Source organism: Dermochelys coriacea, chromosome 19, assembly GCF_009764565.3.
Source record: "Dermochelys coriacea isolate rDerCor1 chromosome 19, rDerCor1.pri.v4, whole genome shotgun sequence".
Taxonomy (NCBI): domain Eukaryota; kingdom Metazoa; phylum Chordata; order Testudines; family Dermochelyidae; genus Dermochelys; species Dermochelys coriacea.
Window position 1 is genome coordinate 15,702,329 of NC_050086.2, and position 18,592 is coordinate 15,720,920.

At 47.6% G+C, this 18,592-nt stretch overlaps 1 protein-coding gene across 1 annotated transcript in view; it reads right to left on the reverse strand.

Annotated features, from left to right (window-relative positions):
- NKAIN1 (sodium/potassium transporting ATPase interacting 1) overlaps positions 1–18,592 on the reverse strand; it is a 226,527-nt gene that overhangs the window by 63,256 nt on the left and 144,679 nt on the right. The gene's annotated exons all lie outside the window — the stretch shown is intronic.

Sequence of the window (18,592 nt, forward strand, 5' to 3'; positions counted from 1 at the left end):
TTCATCATCCAGCGTCTGGCAAATACATCACCGCAGGGAGGATTTATTAGGAATAATCACCAGCTGGAGTTGGAGAAGGAGGGACTGGGGAGACTTGAGTCAGGGGAATGGGTAGCCAAGAGCTCACAGGGTCAGCAGGTAGGAACCTCTCCCCATGTTGAACTGCAGGCCACAGACTCCTGATTTGTTAAGAGACTGTGAGCAAGTGCCTCCCTAGCAAAACTGGAATAGCAAAACCAATGGAACAATTTACCAAGGATCATGGTGGATTCTCCACCACTGGCAATTTTAAAATCAAGACTGGGTGTTTTTTCTCAAACCTCTGCTCTAGGAATGATTTGGGGGAAGTTCTCTGGCCCGTGTCAGACAAGTTACACAGTTATACAGGTCAGACCAGATAATTGTGATGGTCCCTTCTGGGACTGGAATCTATGAATCTATAAAAATGAACTGCAGAGAGTCTGTGACACTTTCCTGGCAATTCATTCTCTCCTGGCACATTTCATACTCAGCTCTCCAGCAGCAAGCCAGGTGCACAGACACACTGAGCTGACGGCAAAGAAGGATGCTCCAGAATGCCCTTCTTGGCTGCAGGGAAAGGAGCTGGAGCTTGACAGTGGCAATGAGAGACAGAGGGATGGGCCGGAGCTGTGAAGTTCAGATCAGGGTCCAAACTTCCCCAAAGATGGAAGAGGCTTGGAGCCATTTTTCTGATTCTGAGCCATCTGATGGAAGAAAACTAAGAAGGAAGAAGTGGGGCCGCTTAACACTGAGGATGGAGTGGAGGTTAAAGATAATCTAGGCATGGCCCAATATCTAAACAAATACTTTGCCTCAGTCTTTAATAAGGCTAAAGAGGATCTTGGGGATAATGGTAGCATGACAAATGGGAAGGAGGATATAGAGGTAGATATTACCAAATCAGAGGTAGAAGCGAAACTGAAACAGCTTAATGGGACTAAATCGGGGGGCCCAGATAATCTTCATCCAAGAATATTAAAGGAATTGGCACCTGAAATTGCAAGCCCATTAGCAAGAATTTTTAATGAATCTGTAAACTCAGGAATAGTACCGAATGATTGGAGAATTGCTAATATAGTTCCTATTTTTAAGAAAGGAAAAAAAAGTGATCCGGGTAACTACAGGCCAGTTAGTTTGACATCTGTAGTATGCAAGGTCCTGGAAAAAATTTTGAAGGAGAAATTAGTTAAGGACATTGAAGTCAATGGTAAATGGGACAAAATACAACATGGTTTTACAAAAGGATCGTGCCAAACCAACCTAATTTCCTTTTTTGAAAAAGTGACAGATTTTTTAGATAAAGGAAATGCAGTGGATCTAATTTACCTAGATTTCAGTAAGGCATTTGATACCGTGCCACATGGGGAATTATTAGTTAAATTGGAGAAGATGGGGATCAATATGAACATCAAAAGGTGGATAAGGAATTGGTTAAAGGGGAGACTGCAATGGGTCCTACTGAAAGGAGAACTGTCAGGTTGGAGGGAGGTTACCAGTGGAGTTCCTCAGGGATCTGTTTTGGGACCAATCTGATTTAATCTTTTTATTACTGACCTTGGCACAAAAAGTGGGAGTGTGCTAATAAAGTTTGCAGATGATACAAAGCTGGGAGGTATTGCCAATTCGGAGAAGGATCGGGATATTATACAGGAGGATCTGGATGACCTTGTAAACTGGAGTAATAGTAATAGGATGAAATTTAATAGTGAGAAGTGTAAGGTTATGCATTTAGGGATTAATAACAAGAATTTTAGTTATAAGTTGGGGACGCATCAATTAGAAGTAACGGAAGAGGAGAAGGACCTTGGAGTATTGGTTGATCATAGGATGACTATGAGCTGCCAATGTGATATGGCTGTGAAAAAAGTTAATGCGGTTTTGGGATGCATCAGGAGAGGCATTTCCAGTAGGGACAAGGAGGTTTTAGTACCATTATACAAGGCACTGGTGAGACCTCACCTAGAATACTGTGTGCAGTTCTGGTCTCCCATGTTTAAAAAGGATGAATTCAAACTGGAGCAGGTACAGAGAAGGGCTACTAGGATGATCCGAGGAATGGAAAACTTGTCTTATGAAAGGAGACTTAAGGAGCTTGGCTTGTTTAGCCTAACTAAAAGAAGGTTGAGGGGAGATATGATTGCTCTTTATAAATATATCAGAGGGATAAATATAGGAGTGGGAGAGGAATTATTTCAGCTCAGCACCAATGTGGACACAAGAATAAATGGGTATAAACTGGCCACCAGGAAGTTTAGACTTGAAATCAGACGAAGGTTTCTAACCATCAGAGGAGTGAAGTTTTGGAATAACCTTCCAAGGGAAGCAGTGGGGGCAAAAGATCTATCTGGTTTTAAGATTCTACTCGATAAGTTTATGGAGGAGATGGTATGATGGGATAATGGGATTTTGGTAAGTAATTGATCTTTAAATATTCAGGGTAAATAGGCCAAATCCCCTGAGATGGGATATTAGATGGATGGGATCTGAGTTACTATAGAAAATTCTTTCCTGGGTATCTGGCTGGTGAATCTTGCCCATATGCTCAGGGTTTAGCTGATTGCCATATTTGGGGTCGGGAAGGAATTTTCCTCCAGGGCAGATTGGAGAGGCCCTGGAGGTTTTTTGCCTTCCTCTGTAGCATGGGGCATGTTTGACTGGAGGGAGGCTTCTCTGCTCCTTGAAGTCTTTGAACCATGATTTGAGGACTTCAATAGCTCAGACATGGGTGAGGTTTTTCATAGGAGTGGGTGGGTGACATTCTGTGGCCTGCGCTGTGCAGGAGGTCGGACTAGATGATCAGAATGGTCCCTTCTGACCTTAGTATCTATGAATCTATGAATCTATGATGGCGTTTGTCCTGCAGTGAATTGCATTGAATAGCAAGAAGGACTCTCCCTGCCAGCAGGACAGGAGGTGTGTAAGGAGGTCTGGAAGCTGCGTTCCATCTCAGAACCACCGCAACCGTGGTATTAGTGAAGACAATGGCAAAGCTATTTGGTTCAGGTCTGGGCCCACAGGCAGCTGAGCAGGGTACAGAGATGACAGCGGTTTGGGCATTAGCCTGTGACTTAGGTTACAGGCCAAGAGTAGGGCTGGGCTTTGGAGACTCAAGCAAGGGGATAATAATGGAAGTGAGACTTGTCATGTTTAGCTCAGTTCATTCTTCTATCGAAATGTCCTTCAATTACCTGCCTCTCTGCAGCACTGGAGGACTAGTTGCTCTCCCCAGCTTCATCCAGTGCACTGGCACTAGGGTCTCTCACTGAACTTGTCTCTTTGGCACAGACGAATGGGAAAACCCGGAATGAACTGCCGGGGCCAGATTCATCCCTGAGTTTAATTTGCTTCAGGGAAAATTTCCTAGCCCAGACTGAGAGAAACTCTGTGAAATCAGGTTTCAGAGTAGCAGCCGTGTTAGTCTGTATCCGCAAAAAGAAAAGGAGTACTTGTGGCACCTTACAGACTAACAAATTTATTTGAGCATAAGCTTTCGTGAGCTACAGCTCACTTTATCGGATGCATCTGCATCCGATGAAGTGAGCTGTAGCTCACAAAAGCTTATGCTCAAATAAATTTGTTAGTCTCTATGGTGCCACAAGTACGCCTTTTCTTTCTGTGAAATCAATACAGCAGAACAGCTGGTATTCCGAGGGTCCTTTACGGGACAGTAGAAAATTCGAATTGTGCCACCTTTACCTCCAAATCAGTCTGTTACTTCATGATTCATTGCTCTTTGAGTATAGAATTCTCTTTGTTTACCACCATGATTTTTTAATGGAACTTGTCTGTCATAATCCATAAATAAGGCTTTGATGCGGTTTTAAATATTGCATAGTGATTTCTGCATGCATGTAAAATTAAGACCGTCTCGGTATTTGTTTCTCTGCCTACTATTCCATTCTTTATTTAGCTCTGTTTTTGTTATTGGCTTCAGGCCTATTATCTTTAATTACAGAATTCATTTTAGATAAGGTTTGAAAGAGGGGGCAGCCTTGCCAATTCCCTGATTTCATCACCAGATACTTAGTGTTTTTCTTAAAACCCCAGCACCTGGAGTCACGGAATTAGATGGGAATCACATCTCTCATATATATACATATGGTGGCTGTAGAGAAAAGCTTGAAAACATGACTCCTAAAGGTTCAAATACCCGTGTGCAAGGAAAATAAATACTTTACTGATTTTAAGCCAATCTTATGTTTTTTGGCCACGATTCCTGGCATTTGGTGTTGTGTTTGTTTCTCTATCTCTCTATCCAAGTGTCCCCACTGACGCTTATACGTGTTGCTGAAAAGCTTTAAACCCTGATCCTGCAATTCCTTGCAACCTGGAAGAGTGCAGCGCCTACATGCAAAAAGTGGCAGGAATTGGGCCTTAGCCTTCAATTATGTGGGGCAGGAGCATCTGACACCCAGTACTCTCGACCATGACTGTGCTAAAGTGAAAAGGGGCATTTGGAAATGTGTTTCCCTGAGCTGCAGCCTGAGATTTTTAAATGCAAGTGTCTGGATCAACCCCATCATTAGGGGGATGCAGTTGTGGGCAAGTCACTTCCCCTCTCTGTGCCTCAGTTTCCCCATCTGTAAAATAGGAACAATGATATTGCCTCTTTTGTGAAGCCCTTTGAGATCTACTGATGCCAAGTGGTATATAAGAGCTAGGGATTATTATTATTCTGCAACTGCCCCAGGAGCAGCTAGCTCTGTGTAAGGGACTGCACAGGTCTCTCCAGGCAGTTGCGAATAATTTCCCCTTCCCTATATTGTTTATGGTTTGTAACATAAGGAACGCTTAGAGCCGGTCAACACTGTTTGCACAAAAATGTTTCTCATTCAAAAAAAGAGGTGTTGTCAAAAGTGAAAATTTTCACAAACCCCTCCCCACATGTTTTTGAAAAAAAAAAATTTGGATTTTCATTGAAAAACCAAAAACCTTCATTTGGGTCATTTTCTGGGCAGCTCTAGAAAATATGCTTAGACTTCACAATTTTGGATCTAATGGAGAACTAGCGGTATATAATACACACACATGCATGCACACCCACCCACACATCCTGAGTCTATCAGAGCTGCATTGAATTTATTGCAAACCTCCTGCATTGCTTCATAAATGACATGCAGCATCAGGTAGCAAGGAAATGCAGAGAACAGACTCTTAAAACACAATTCTTCTGGTTTTGTACAGGTCTTAGCACAGTCAGGCCCTGGTCCATGGCCCTTAGGCGCTATTGCAATACAAATAATAAATAACAATACCCTTAAAATGGAACCAAAGAGCTTTTCTTGGTGATGGAGTAATAGGGTGCAAAGAGGTTTCCACTGCAAAACCCTGTCCCAGTGAATATGCTGCATGCAGATCATGCAATACATTTGCTGTGTCTGCTCAGCAAACAGAAGCATGAAGGCAGTTCTGCCCAGGGGCTCTGTTCAGATGGGTTTTGCTACCGTGTACAGGAATGAATTGCAGTTCCACATTTACGATCACCTAGATGGATTAAATTAACTTCCAGGCGCTCTTTCACCCCTTTACTGCTTGCCAGAGACCACTCCCAGTTCTAGCCCAACCTCATTGTTACCACAATTTTATCACATGTTTCGAATTTGGGGTTGTTCTTAAAGTCCGGGATTTGGAGATGAGAGACTCTCTGTTTCATTTAAGAAGAGTAAAGGCCAGCTTTGCAAAGGTATTTAAGCACTTAAAGGTTCAGACAGGCATCTAGTGAGATTTACAAACATCTAAGCAGGTTGGGGGCTTGCTTCACATTGAAAGTTGATTGGAGGTAGGTACAAAATTCCAGCTGTAGCTCACGAAAGCTTATGCTCAAATAAATTTGTTAGTCTCTAAAGTGCCACAAGTACTCCTTTTCTTTATAGGCACATCTGTAACTCCCAGTCAGCACCAAGAGGGAAAATGCCATTTCACAGAAACCAAAACTACCAGCAGAAACATGTCAATTTCAATTAAATTTTGTTTTGATTTTTGTTTTTTAAAAAAAGCATTTCCATAGGATTGAAACCTTCCGTTTGTACATTTTTGGCAAGGCCCATTTCAACTTTTCATTTCAAAATCACTTTTTGTTTTAAATTTTATTTTATTTTCTAATATAAAAACATTTAAAAATTGAAACATGTCACAGTAACAATGAACTGTTTTGATTGACCTAAAATGATTTTTTTTTCATTTCACTTTGCAGGACATTTCAAAATTCTTTGTATTTAGTTCTGATCTGAAATGAAAGTGAATTTAGAAATGGCAGAATTTCCCATGAAATGGCAATTCCAGTTCCTGCCTATCTCTACTAAATCCCTTTGTAGACCTGGCCCCAAGTTTCTAGCCCCTGTGGCTGCAGAGAAAAGCTGGCAAATATGAACATTAAAGGCTCAGAAACTTAAAAGTACAGAAACATATTCATCTCATGATTTTGAAGACAATTTCATTAATGTTTGGGGCCAGAGATGATTTCTGAATGCTTGGAGCGGGCAGTACATCAAAGGATCTCCCTTTGCATTTCTCTGCAGCCCATTTTGAAAGAGGAAGTACATTGGGGTCACTAGATACTGCTCAAGCACTTTCCTTCCAACAAAATCCATCTGTCACATGTGCTGGAGTGTTCTCATAACAGCTGAGTCCAGGCCAGGACTAAGGGAGACCCTGTGCAGTGACATTAGGAGCCAGGGAGAACCACAGAGTCTGTCTATGTCCAGCAGCCTCAATAAAGAATCCTCTTTACATTTATATGCATCAGAGTCCAGTTCTGTCTCTCCACTTTCTCAGATATATCTCACTACACCCCAGTTTTACCCTGCTCAATATCACAGGCTTTGATGTGTTTCTGTATGGATCTATATTACGTGTCTGGCAAGCTATACATGGAGGCATTATGGCATGGTGACAGGACACTGTACTAGGACTCTTGGGATCTAGTCCCACCTTAGTCCTAGATGGCCTTGGGCAAGCCGCTGCCTTGCTTAGTGATTCAGTTTCCCCAGTAAAATCAGGTTTACCTCCTTTGTAAAGTGCGCTGAGCACTTCTGGTGAATGGCACCGAATAGAGGCTAGGGGTTATTGTTACTTTGCACCCCATATAACTTCTCAAACCAACACTTCAAACCTCCCCATCTCTCAGACCTCATTTGGCTGGAATGAGCATTTTCTATAGCTGAATTATAACTGTGCAGTAAACAATGAGTTTATCATGAAAAGCCCAATGGGACACGAGCCCCCAAATCCCCTCTTGCTTCTAAGTGGCCCTATCAGGCAATTGCTCCAAGCAAAGTGAAGTTCAGCATGGGAATGATCATGGACAGTGCTGCTGAGGAGAATTTACTGCAAACCAAAACGACTCAGACAAAAATCAAAACAGAGCGTTGGCCAATTTCATTAGTTGGAGGGACGCAAGCTTTATTGCTTTAGATTGCTGCATTTAATGGGCTGACTGAAATGCGTGTGTCACTGGCTAACAAGGGTTATTTAGGCTTCAGGTTAGTGGTACCTTTATCAGCTGGGCTACTGGGATTTAGTGCCCCTCCTCCCCCACTCAGCAATCCAAGGTGAGAAGTGAAGTCTCCCGCCTGGAGAAATGGGCCTGTGAGGGTTCAAGCCCCTTGTGATGAAGCAGCAGCTGATCTTGGTTGTGGTGCCTGGTGAGCAGACCCCAGAGTGGAATGTTAACCAGTTATTGGGGTTCCATGGTGATGGGGGACATTCCCTGGAACGGGTTAATTTGCAGCTTCATTTGAGAGGAAGGAAGATTGGGCTGGTGGGGGTAGGCTTGCCACCTTTCTAATGGCTGGAAATGGGACTCTTGAGTCCACCTCTTCGCTTGAATCCTCGCCCCCTTCTCCGCCTCCCCCTTCCCCGGGCAGATTAAAAAAAACCAGACATTGGGGCTTGTCAAATGGAACCCGGACAAACAAGCCAAAACCCAGACTGGACGGGTAGCAGTCCTAGGTGGGGGAAGGAAAGTCACATCCCTTTAACAGTGACTCCCAACTGGAAAGGGAGCAGGGTCTAGTGGGTAGAGCCTGGGGCTCAGAGCAGCTGGGTACTATTCCTGGCTCTTTGCTGACCTGTTACATGACCTTGGGCAAACCACTTCATCTCTCTGCATCTCCTCTTCAGACGGGGACCTCTTGGGAGCTGGGCCTGGCTCCCGCTGTGTGCCTGTGCAGCGCCCAGCATGAGGAAGCCCCGATCTCAGCTGGAGCCTGTAAGTGCCTCTGTGATACAGAATCGGGATGGCTGGCTCTGCCACAGACTTTGTGTGGCCTTGGGCGAGTCACTGGATCTCGACCGGGACAGTAGTTCTGTCTGTTCTGTGCAGGGCCTGATCCAGAGCCCCTGGAAAGACTCTTCAGCGAGATTCAGTCAATTGTCTTAACTTGGCTTTGGATCAGGGCTTTTGCAAATGCTTCAGGGCAGGGTCTGTTGCTTGCAATGTGTCTGGACTGCGCCTGGGGCCTTCATCTCGCGTGGAGCCTCTGGCACTCATGAAGTAGAAAGGAGAATAAGCCTGAGCTGCCTTGCTCAGACAGGAGGGCTTGACCCCTCTCCCCAAACCTGACTACCCTGCCTGGCTCCAGCCATGGCCTTGACCTTGTTTGTAACATCCTGGATCCTGCTCTCGGCTGCAGCACCGGACAGCAAACCTGCCAGCGGCCTCTGCCTTCAGCCACTCTCATCTTGGCTCAGTCCTTTGGCTCCAGACACCACCACCCCTGCCCACTCTGTGGCTCCTCTCCCTTTTCCCAAAGGCTGCTGGCACCCTCACTTCCATTTCTCTAGCTCCCCAGGCAGATCCCCAAGGGGGTCCATGATGCCCCTCCTTAGGAGAATCCAATATGCACTTAGAATGGGCACAGGGTAAGAGAAGCAACTCTTAATGAATCTGCACTGCCTGCCCTGCTCTCAGAACCAGGTATTTCAAGCCCAAGTTGACTCTGCTGTGGTGGTCCCCTGTTTGAGCTGATGGGTTAACATAGCCACTCACCCATCCTGTGTTCTGCAGGGAGGGGCAGGGGGCAACATCTGCCAGAGGAGCACAGAGCCAGATGTGCACAGCCAAGCAGCTGTCAGAGAGAGTGACAGCTCAGGCCTGTCCCCACCAAAGACCTATTGCAGAGACAAAGGGTTCCTCCAGCCTGGCAAATCAGCCACGTTCCTTGGGCATTCAAACACCGAGTGCTGTTCTCAGCGTCTTGGCCTGTCTCCTCCGGGTGCTGGGCTGCCTGCTCACAATTCTTCCAGGCTGTGGTTAAAGTGCACAAGTCACTGTGGCCCCAATTTGGCAAGGGGTCATGCCCAGGAATGACTTAGTGCACGTGGATCCTGGAACTCCCTGGGATTATTCACAAGCAGGGCGGGGCCAGACTCATCTTGGTACCGGGGTGCAGTGAGAGGAATGGAGGTTATAATCCACTGGATTTGTCTCTCCACAGACTGCTAACTCACCACAACCCAGGCTCTTCCTGTCCCAGACCCATCCCAGTCCCCATCATCACAAACCGGGGAACGTTGCTAATGCAATGACGAGGAAGCTGGGAGTGGGGACTCCTGGGTTCTCTTCCTAGGTCTGCTGCTGATTTGCACCAGTCACTCCGCTTCTCCAGGCTCACTTTCCCCATCCATAAAATGTAACTTTCTCCTGTCTCACAAGGAACCAGGTAGAGCAACTCTTGTTATCTGAGGCTTAATGAATGCCTCTGTCCATTAGTATCTGCGACTGCCAATGCATGGGGCAGGGACTGCGTGGGGCAATGTTCTGTTTGGCATTCTTCATACAGCTAGCTCTTGACATAGTGCAGTAGAACGTCACACCCATATTATTCCCATTTACAGATGGGCAAAAGCGAGGAACAGGGAAGAGAAGTGACTTTCCCAAGGCAAAAAAGCAAGCCAGTAGCAGAAATGGGAACAGAATTCAGGAGGCCTGGCTGCCTTAACCACTAGTCTGCACTATCCTCCCAGGCATGGCGTGTGCCTTGTGTATTGCATCTGCATTGCCTGGCAGGCACGACTGAGATTTCAGTGAAAATGGCTGCTCAGCAACCTTGCAGGCAGTGGAACAAACCAGGGTTCTCATGCCAAACGGCCACACACAGCCAGGGCTGTTTGCGTTGTAGCCAAATTCACTTCTGCCTTGTTCACACTCACCGAGGAAAGGGCTGTCGGAAACACAGCCGGGCTATAAATCTTTTCAATTGAGGAATGTAAATAATAAATGATACAAGGAGCGTGGCACTCGCCGGTTTATAGCCAGCCATCGATCTGGGGGCTGCTGACAGAGCTGCTTACAAGCAGCTAGACCAAAAGGCTGCTAGCTTTTGGTGATCACATAAGCCTCCGACACTGGGGCTGGAGCTAGGAAGGGCTTCCAAGGGATTTCACTATGAACAGCTAGACTAGGTGAGTATGCTTACATGCGGTCAGTACAGGCTCCATTTCAGCAGGACTCCTTAATTCCAGGCTGTCAAGCTAGAACAGTTTGAAGGTGGCAAAATGAGATTTCTAGGGAGATTAGAAGCGTCTGATTGAAACACGTAGCAAAAATCCCTCTTCATTACAGGGAGAAGCAAAATTAGCAGCTAATGAGACAGTCTCCCTGCGGATGGGTGAAGTCTGTTAATTGCATCTACAAATTTTTCCAGTGCATCTGCCTGACAGGTAAATGCTGAGTGGTGTGCAGTACAGTTACAACATCAAGAGCAAAGCATGTGTCTTTCAGCCTGGCTAAAGTCTGTTTAAGATTAAGGAAAATAACAGACAGAGAAAGAACGAATATAAAGTCTTCATTAGTGAGTGTGACTGGCTTGCTCTGTAATATGCTGCCTAATAAAAGGAGTAGTCAGCTCCTATATGACACTTCTCATCCATGAAGCTGCAAGCACTTTTCAAAGGTGAGTGTGCAGTATTACCTGGATTTTACAGATGGGGAAACTGAGGCACAGAGGCAGAGTGCAAGTTGCCCACGGGCACCAAACAAGTCATCAGCATGGCTGGGAATACAACACAGGGAGGCCTCCTGAGATGCAGTCCAGTGCCCTGTCCCCATGAATCACCCCTCGTGGCATCCTGCACAGGGTGAAATGAAACAAAACATGGCCACAGCTCCTGCGACCAAGCTGAGTCATCAGCAACGGACAGGGATGGCCCACAGTGACCAAAGGCAAGGCAGTTCTGTGGCTAGCTCCATCATGCTATAGGGACAGGGAGCTTGCTGGCTGGGGAGCCCTGACCCTGCAGAATCTGCCACGTTCTTGTACCTGGGCAGAGCGGAGCTGTCCAGCCAAATGATGCATGGGGGATCTGAGATTGTGTGGGCGTTGCAGTATCCCATGCAGGCAGAGGGAGAAGGGGAGACAGGGCTCTCTACCCAGGAGCTGCTGACCTTATTGCTGTCCCTGGCTAACTGCAGCAGAGGGTGGGATCATGACCAGCAGCCTGCTCCAGGCTGGCACATCCCACTTGGCACAGAAGTGGGACTCAAACACATTCCCCGCTAGCAGGAACAGGCATTGGTAGGGACCCTCTCAGCTGCTGCCTGAGACCCCCGCAGCTCACAATCCCCCAGCAGTGCTCAGCCTCCATCCCCTGCCCCCAGGAAGCCAACTGACGCTGACCTTGCTCAGAGTCCGGACGTGACTTCACCCTCCACCCCCATGAGCTGGGAGTGAGATTAGAGCCATGTCGCTGCTAGCCTGCCAGTACAGAGATAGCAACTGAACCTGCCGCAGGTTCAAGGATGGTCATTAGCAATTAGATGCAGGAGCTGCTGGGAGCCCAGCTGAATCAGCAGCCATACAAAATCAGATTTGGGGTGGGAGAGGGGGCAGCAGCTGCAGCGGTATGTTGAGCTGATAGCCTTCAACCCTATGGGATGTGGGTGGGTGAGGGGTATGGCTGGGGATGTCAGCTCTGGGGTGGAGCCAGGGATGAGGGGTTTGGGGTGCAGCAGGGGGCTCTGGGCTGGGCCTGAGGGGGTTGGGGTGCGGGAGAGGGTGCAGGTTCCAGGAGGGAATTTGTGTGCTGGAGGGGGCTCAGGGCTGGGGGTTGGGGCACGGGAGGAGTTTCGGGGTGCGGGCTGCCAGTGGTGCTTACCTCAGGTGGCACCCAGAAGCGGCGACATGTCCCTTGGCTCCTGGGCAGAGGCGGGGCCAGGCGGCTCTGTGCAGTACATGCTGCCTCTGCCTGTAGGCACCGCCGCCACAGCTTCCATTGGCTACAGTTTCCGGCCAATGGGAGCTGCAGAGCTGGCGCTCGGCATGAGGGCAGCATGCGGAGCCCCCTGGCCACCCTTGCACCTATGATCCGGAGGGACATGATGGCCGCTGCCAGGAGCCATGCGGAGCCGGGTAGGGAGCCTGCCAACCCTGTGCCAACTGGACTTTTAATGGCCCGGTCAGCGGTGCGGACAGGAGTGGTCAGGGTCCCTTTTCGACCAGACACCTGGTAACCTTAGGTATAAATGCCCCACACTGTGCTGGGCAGGTCTGGGCCTATGGCCCAGAGTTTGGCCATTCTGAATGCAGGATAGGTTGGAGGGAAATTCTTGCCAGACAAATGGGACCAGACACTCCAACCATACAGGTAAGGTAATTAACCCTCGCTAGGTTTGTAATCAAAATCTCCAATTTGGTCTATCACTTCAATATCTCATTATTGTAACACTCTCCGCCCACAGCCAAACAGACCTCAGTGTCATATATTAATGATCTCCACACAGGGTTAAACTCCTGGTATATTTGCTCCTTTAGATGGATAAACGCAGAGAGCCATATTTCTAAGCACTCAGCACCTCCCATTGTGCCAATTATGGCCAGACTTTCTAAAGAGCTCAGCCTCCAATCTGTTCCCACCATGTGGAGCTTCTTTAACATCTGCCCCAGTGGGTCAAATCCAGCGCAAATATTATTCCAACTGACTTCAGATCTCTCCACACCCACTCATGTCCTGGCTTGAATTTCATCCCGTCAGTAGAACACATTCTTTTGCAAAATTGGTCTCATTTATCTCGAACATCCTCGCTCCTTCGACAGAGATTTCCGCTAGTAAGTCACCATCTAGCTCTCCAGGAAATTCTTTCTTCGACAGCCCACATCCTCGTGCATATATTCACTCAGTCCTAAATTCACTGATGCTCCGGGCAGCTTTAAATTCATCCCTCTGTTTATGTCCTGTAAAAGCGGAGGTGGCAGATGCTGGGCTGATGCTGTAAATTGGGGACAGCATCCTGTAATTTCTGGAACAGGTGCTAATAATTCCTCCATGCAGCAGGAACCAGAGGCACATAGGCTGGGAGCAAAACACATCCCTATGTCATCTCTGGCTGGATGGGGCGTGCCTGCCTGAGCTACTACCAAGAGCAATTCATCCAGGGGTTTTCAAGGGCGAATCTCCCAATGCAGAAGACTTGGGGAAAACTTGTGGGGTTTTTCTGTTCTCCCTTTGCTATTGCTGGAGATATAAGCCTTTGTATAACATGATTGCATGGTATAGAATTTCTGTACTTTGCATGCTTATAGGGCCAAATTTTTCATTGCTCGGCACCGGGTGTCGTCATTCGCACATGCAAAGTGAATGTCAATTATTACCAATGACTGGAGAGCACATTGCACAGGTGTAAATGATGACACAGGCAATAGAGAATCAGGGCCAGAATGTTTTCCAGCTGCAAATCTTGACGTACTCAACAAAGGAAGGTAAAGTATCATTATCCTCATTTTAAAAATGGGGAAACTGAGGCACAGAGCAGGGTCTGGCCTAAGGACACACAGCAAATCAGTTGCAGAGGCACTAAGGTTCTTTCTTTCCCAACCCAGTGGTCACTCTGCTGGATTACAGGTGTTGTTAAAGTGGCCCTCTCCCGGTGGTGTAAGAGCAGCGTGGTTGTGGAGAACAGCAAAGTAATTAAGGTTTGTCTAATACTACAAATTAAGTATTGCACGTCCACGTTCTGAGCTGCATGTTGGCTATATAACTCAGCAATAAGAAGGATGCTTTGCTTTGATTTGCATTCCATTATTAGCATGGCAGCACATAAAGATCCTTCCTGAGATCAGGACCTATCAGGCTGGGTGCTGTATAGACACACATAGTGCCCCACAGAGCTTATAACAACAAAGGATGGGCAGCGGGACTCACCCAAGGTTGGTGGAAGAGCTGGGAAGAGACGACACAGCTGCAGACGGCTGAGCCAGCACACTAACCAATGGAGCATGCTACTAAAGTGTGTTACCATGCAACGGCTAAGGAGAGGGGACTTGGTAACCGGCTATAATATCACTGGACCATGGCTAGGGTGGCGGAGTCACATATAAACTTCATTGGTTTGTTCAGGGTGAGTGAGGGTGGAAGCAGGCATAATGGGGTGGAATAAAGCAATGGTAAATTCAGGCCAAAAACCAGGAAAACCTTCCAAGCAGTAAGAGCCTTGGAAAGGGATGGGTGGGAGCCGGGGCCTGCCAGACCTGGCTGGAGTAAACACTCGCCAACGGTCAGTAATTGAAGTACAGTTATTGGCTGGCTGCAGGACTCAGTGGGGGGCATTTGCGAGCCTATGTTCTGCAGGAGGTCAGACAAGAGGATCGTAATGGTCCCTTCAGTCCTTAGTGTCTGGGCATCCCCTTGGTTTGGTCCTCACAGATCAGAGCATAGGGTCCTAAACCCTTCCTCCTCTCTGATTTCTATGGTTCTGAGTGAGATCATGGAGCTCAGACTCATCCCTGGAGTCACTCTGCTTAAGCCAATGAAGTGACCCTGGACTGGACTGAAGCTGAGTTACACCCGTGCTGAATCTGGAGCATGGAACCCACCCCCCGTGCGGGGTGGAGCTCTGCCTCATCCAGTGGTGGCTGGGACACTGCTCAAGCTTCATGGGCCTGGGGCTGCACTGGCTAATAAGCCGGATCTCTCAGCTTGGGCAGCAGTGGCTTGTACCTGGAGACTCTAGATTTGATTCCTCTGGCTGATGACCCCTGGAGGTGTGCGGCATGACACCCCAGCCTGCCTAGGCAGAAACGAGCGTAGTTATGGTTCTAGTATCCTGCCTAGCTAATGGCAGCCTCTAAAGGCTACGCTGGACCAGAGCTCTGCATGTGAGCGGAACATGATCTGGATGTGCTGAGCGTATTGGGTCTGGAAAAGGCAGCTGGGGATCTCCCACCAAACCCATTTTCCCTTCATAGGTTATTAATGGTCTGAAAGACAGCCCAACCCCCAAACCCCTTATGAAAGCCCCAATTTACAACCCACTGTCCATCTTCTGCTTTTACTGCAGCTCTGACAGTGAAGGTGATCTCCTGGGTCCATGCAGGGCTCCAGAGCAGCGGAGTCGAACGCCAGCCAGTTGCTAATTAAGATAACCCTGCAGTTGATCAATGCAGCAAGTTTTAGGGCTCCCTCTTAATTAAATGCTCTATAGTTTATTGATTGGCCCAAAAGTTCTTCTTGCAGCAAATCATATCAATTAGTCAAGACCAGATGTGCACTGGAGTCCCTGCTAATTGAAATGCGTTTGCTGCAATGATTTTATTTTAATCAGAAAATGGAATCGGACAAGAACAAGGTCCAGGTGCCGGGAGTCTCTGCTCTCTATTAGAGGGGCCGAGAGAGTTGCAAGAGGCATGTTGAGCAGCCATGGTCATAGATTCTGTCCCTGGCCTAGACTGATGGTGAGTGTTAGAGCTGGGTTTTTAAAAGGACTAGATATGTTTATGATCTTTAAGCACATAGGGTCAGATCCTGAGAACCTGCCATGTCTGCTGGCTTTTCAGGGGAGCTCAGCACAGATCCGGCCCATTTATAGGTTTGCAAGCTAAGTTCAAGCTTAAGATTGGCTGCAGAGGTCAAGAAGGACATACATACCCAATGTTTCCTCTCCCTGACAAATTAACCTCTTCAGGGACAGAATCTATAGCACTTCTGAGGGACAGAAACTGCCAAGGCCAATGATAAAATCCTCAAGTTTATATCCTAGACAGGCCTGAACCAACCTCGTTGGCTCTAACCACACCTGAACTTCTGGGAAGTTTGGCCTGGATACAAACTTTGTGCGTAGTTCTTATGTCTACAATGTGGCCAAATCAAACCACCTGATGCCCAAAGACCATAGAATCATAGAATATCAGGGTTGGAAGGGACCTCAGGAGATCATCTAGTCCAACTCCCTGCTCAAAGCAGGACCAATCCCCAACTAAATCATCCCAGCCAGGGCTTTGTCAAGCTAGGCCTTAAAAACTTCTAAGGAAGGAGATTCCACCACCTCCCTAGGTAACGCATTCCAGTGTTTCACCAGCCTCCTAGTGAAAATTTTTTTCCTAATATCCAACCTAAACCTCCCCCACTGCAACTTGAGACCATTACTCCTTGTTCTGGCATCTGCTACCACTGAGAACAGTCTAGATCCATCCTCTTTGGACCCCCCTTTCAGGTAGTTGAAAGCAGCTATCAAATCCCCCTCATTCTTCTCTTCTGCAGACTAAACAATCCCAGTTTCCTCAGCCTCTCCTCATAAGTCATGTGCTCCAGTCCCCTAATCATTTTTGTTGCCCTCCGCTGGACTCTTTCCAATTTTTCCACATCCTTCTTGTAGTGTGGGGCCCAAAACTGGACACAGTACTCCAGATGAAGCCTCACCAATGTCGAATAGAGGTGAACGATCACGTCCCTCGATCTGCTGGCAATGCCTCTACTTATACAGCTCAAAACGTTGTTAGCTTTCTTGGCAAGGGCACACTGTTGACTCATATCCAGCTTCTCGTCCACTGTCACCCCTAGGTCCTTTTCTGCAGAACTGCTGCCGAGCCATTCGGTCCCTAGTCTGTAGCGGTGCATGGGATTCTTCTGTCCTAAGTGCAGGACTCTGCACTTGTCCTTGTTGAATCTCATCAGATTTCTTTTGGCCCAATCCTCTAATTTGTCTAGGTCCCTCTGTATCCTATCCCTACCCTCCAGCATATCTACCTCTCCTCCCAGTTTAGTGTCATCTGCAAACTTGCTGATGGTGCAATCCACGCCATCCTCCAGATCATTAATGAAGATATTGAACAAAACTGGCCCCAGGACTACCCCCAGCTCTGGATCCAAGCTTCATGCATCACATCCATTTCTAATAATGGAACTAGCATTGCTAGGTTAAAGGGACCCAAGCATTTCACAAGCCAGATAAATGAGGATCACTTCTCATACCCCTGAAATGCAATGACCTTTGGGATGAAACATGGCATCCCAAACCTGGGCATTGTCTTCGATTCGGATCTCTTGAGATCCTCGCAGCTAGGCTATGTCTAACTCTTGCAGATTCTATCTGTGTAAGATCTCTAAGATACAGCTTTCCGATTCGTCACACAGATAAAACACTCATCCAGGCTTTCATCATCTTGAGTCTCAGTTACTGCTATATTCTCTCTGGCTTTGACAAAAGCAGTCTGGCCGTGCTCATCCCCATCCAGCAAGCTGCTGTAAAGATAATTTCCCCAGCCCTGCGCTGTGATTGTGTCACCCCACCCCTCTCTTTCCATTCCCCCCACCCCCTTCTCTAGCACATCAGACATAAGCGGCTTCTCTTCACTTTCAAGGCCTCTCCCCAGCCTCACTCTTGTCTCTCATTCACTGCTGAAATGTCAGCTCCTGCCTCCAATCGGCCACAACGCCAGCCTCCATCGCCCACTTGGTGAACTTTCAAACGAGCACCTGAGTGCTTTCTCCCCCACTACTCCCCACACGCGGGAGAAGCGCTCTCTAACCAGCTGCAGAGTGGCCACATTGCCTTCCTTCAGATCTATTCTTAGATCTCTCCTTTGGCACAAAGGCAACAAAAAGCTTGAGAACAGTTCGGCCGCTGGTGCGCTGAGACCACTGCCCATCATGCCAACCAACCATATCTCATTGTTCCTTGTGCTCCCCCATCAGCCTGGCTGTCTCCATCTGTTGTCTCTTGTCTGATATGGAGGTTGCAAATTCCTTGGGGCAGGGACCATCTTTTTGTTCTGTGTCTGTACTGCATCTAACACAATGGGGCCCTGGTGCATGATCAGGGCTCCTGTGCTGGGGTTGTACTGTACATCTAGGGGCTGGGCTACACTAGACAAGTCAAATGGGCATCACTATTTCAGTTAGAGGTTTGATTTTTACCAGTATAGCTGTACAATCTCTAATGTGGACCCGGTTATACCTGTATAAAGGGGCCTCCTTCAACCAGTATAGTTATTCCCCTTCCTGAACCGGAATACAACAGCTGCAGCGGCACAGGAGCTAGCAAACAGAGCTGTAAACAGGGGAGTTTGAGTGGGAGTTTGAAAGGGGAGTTTGTATTGTGGTGCTTGTTTGGGGTTTGCTTTTGCTGGGGGGGGGGGGGTCTTTTTGGTGTGACTTGTGTTTCCCAGATTAACAGGATTTAGGCGGGAAGGTGATGAAAGATACGGAGGCAGCTGTGGGAGTGACTCATGTGGTGGAAGACACATTGAGGATGACTGGATGTGGAAGCTGTGGTATGAACATGATCCTGGAGGGGGGACCTGGTAAGAGTTTTCTCTGCATGAAATGCCGTCTGATAGAGCTGATGGAGGAAAAGATC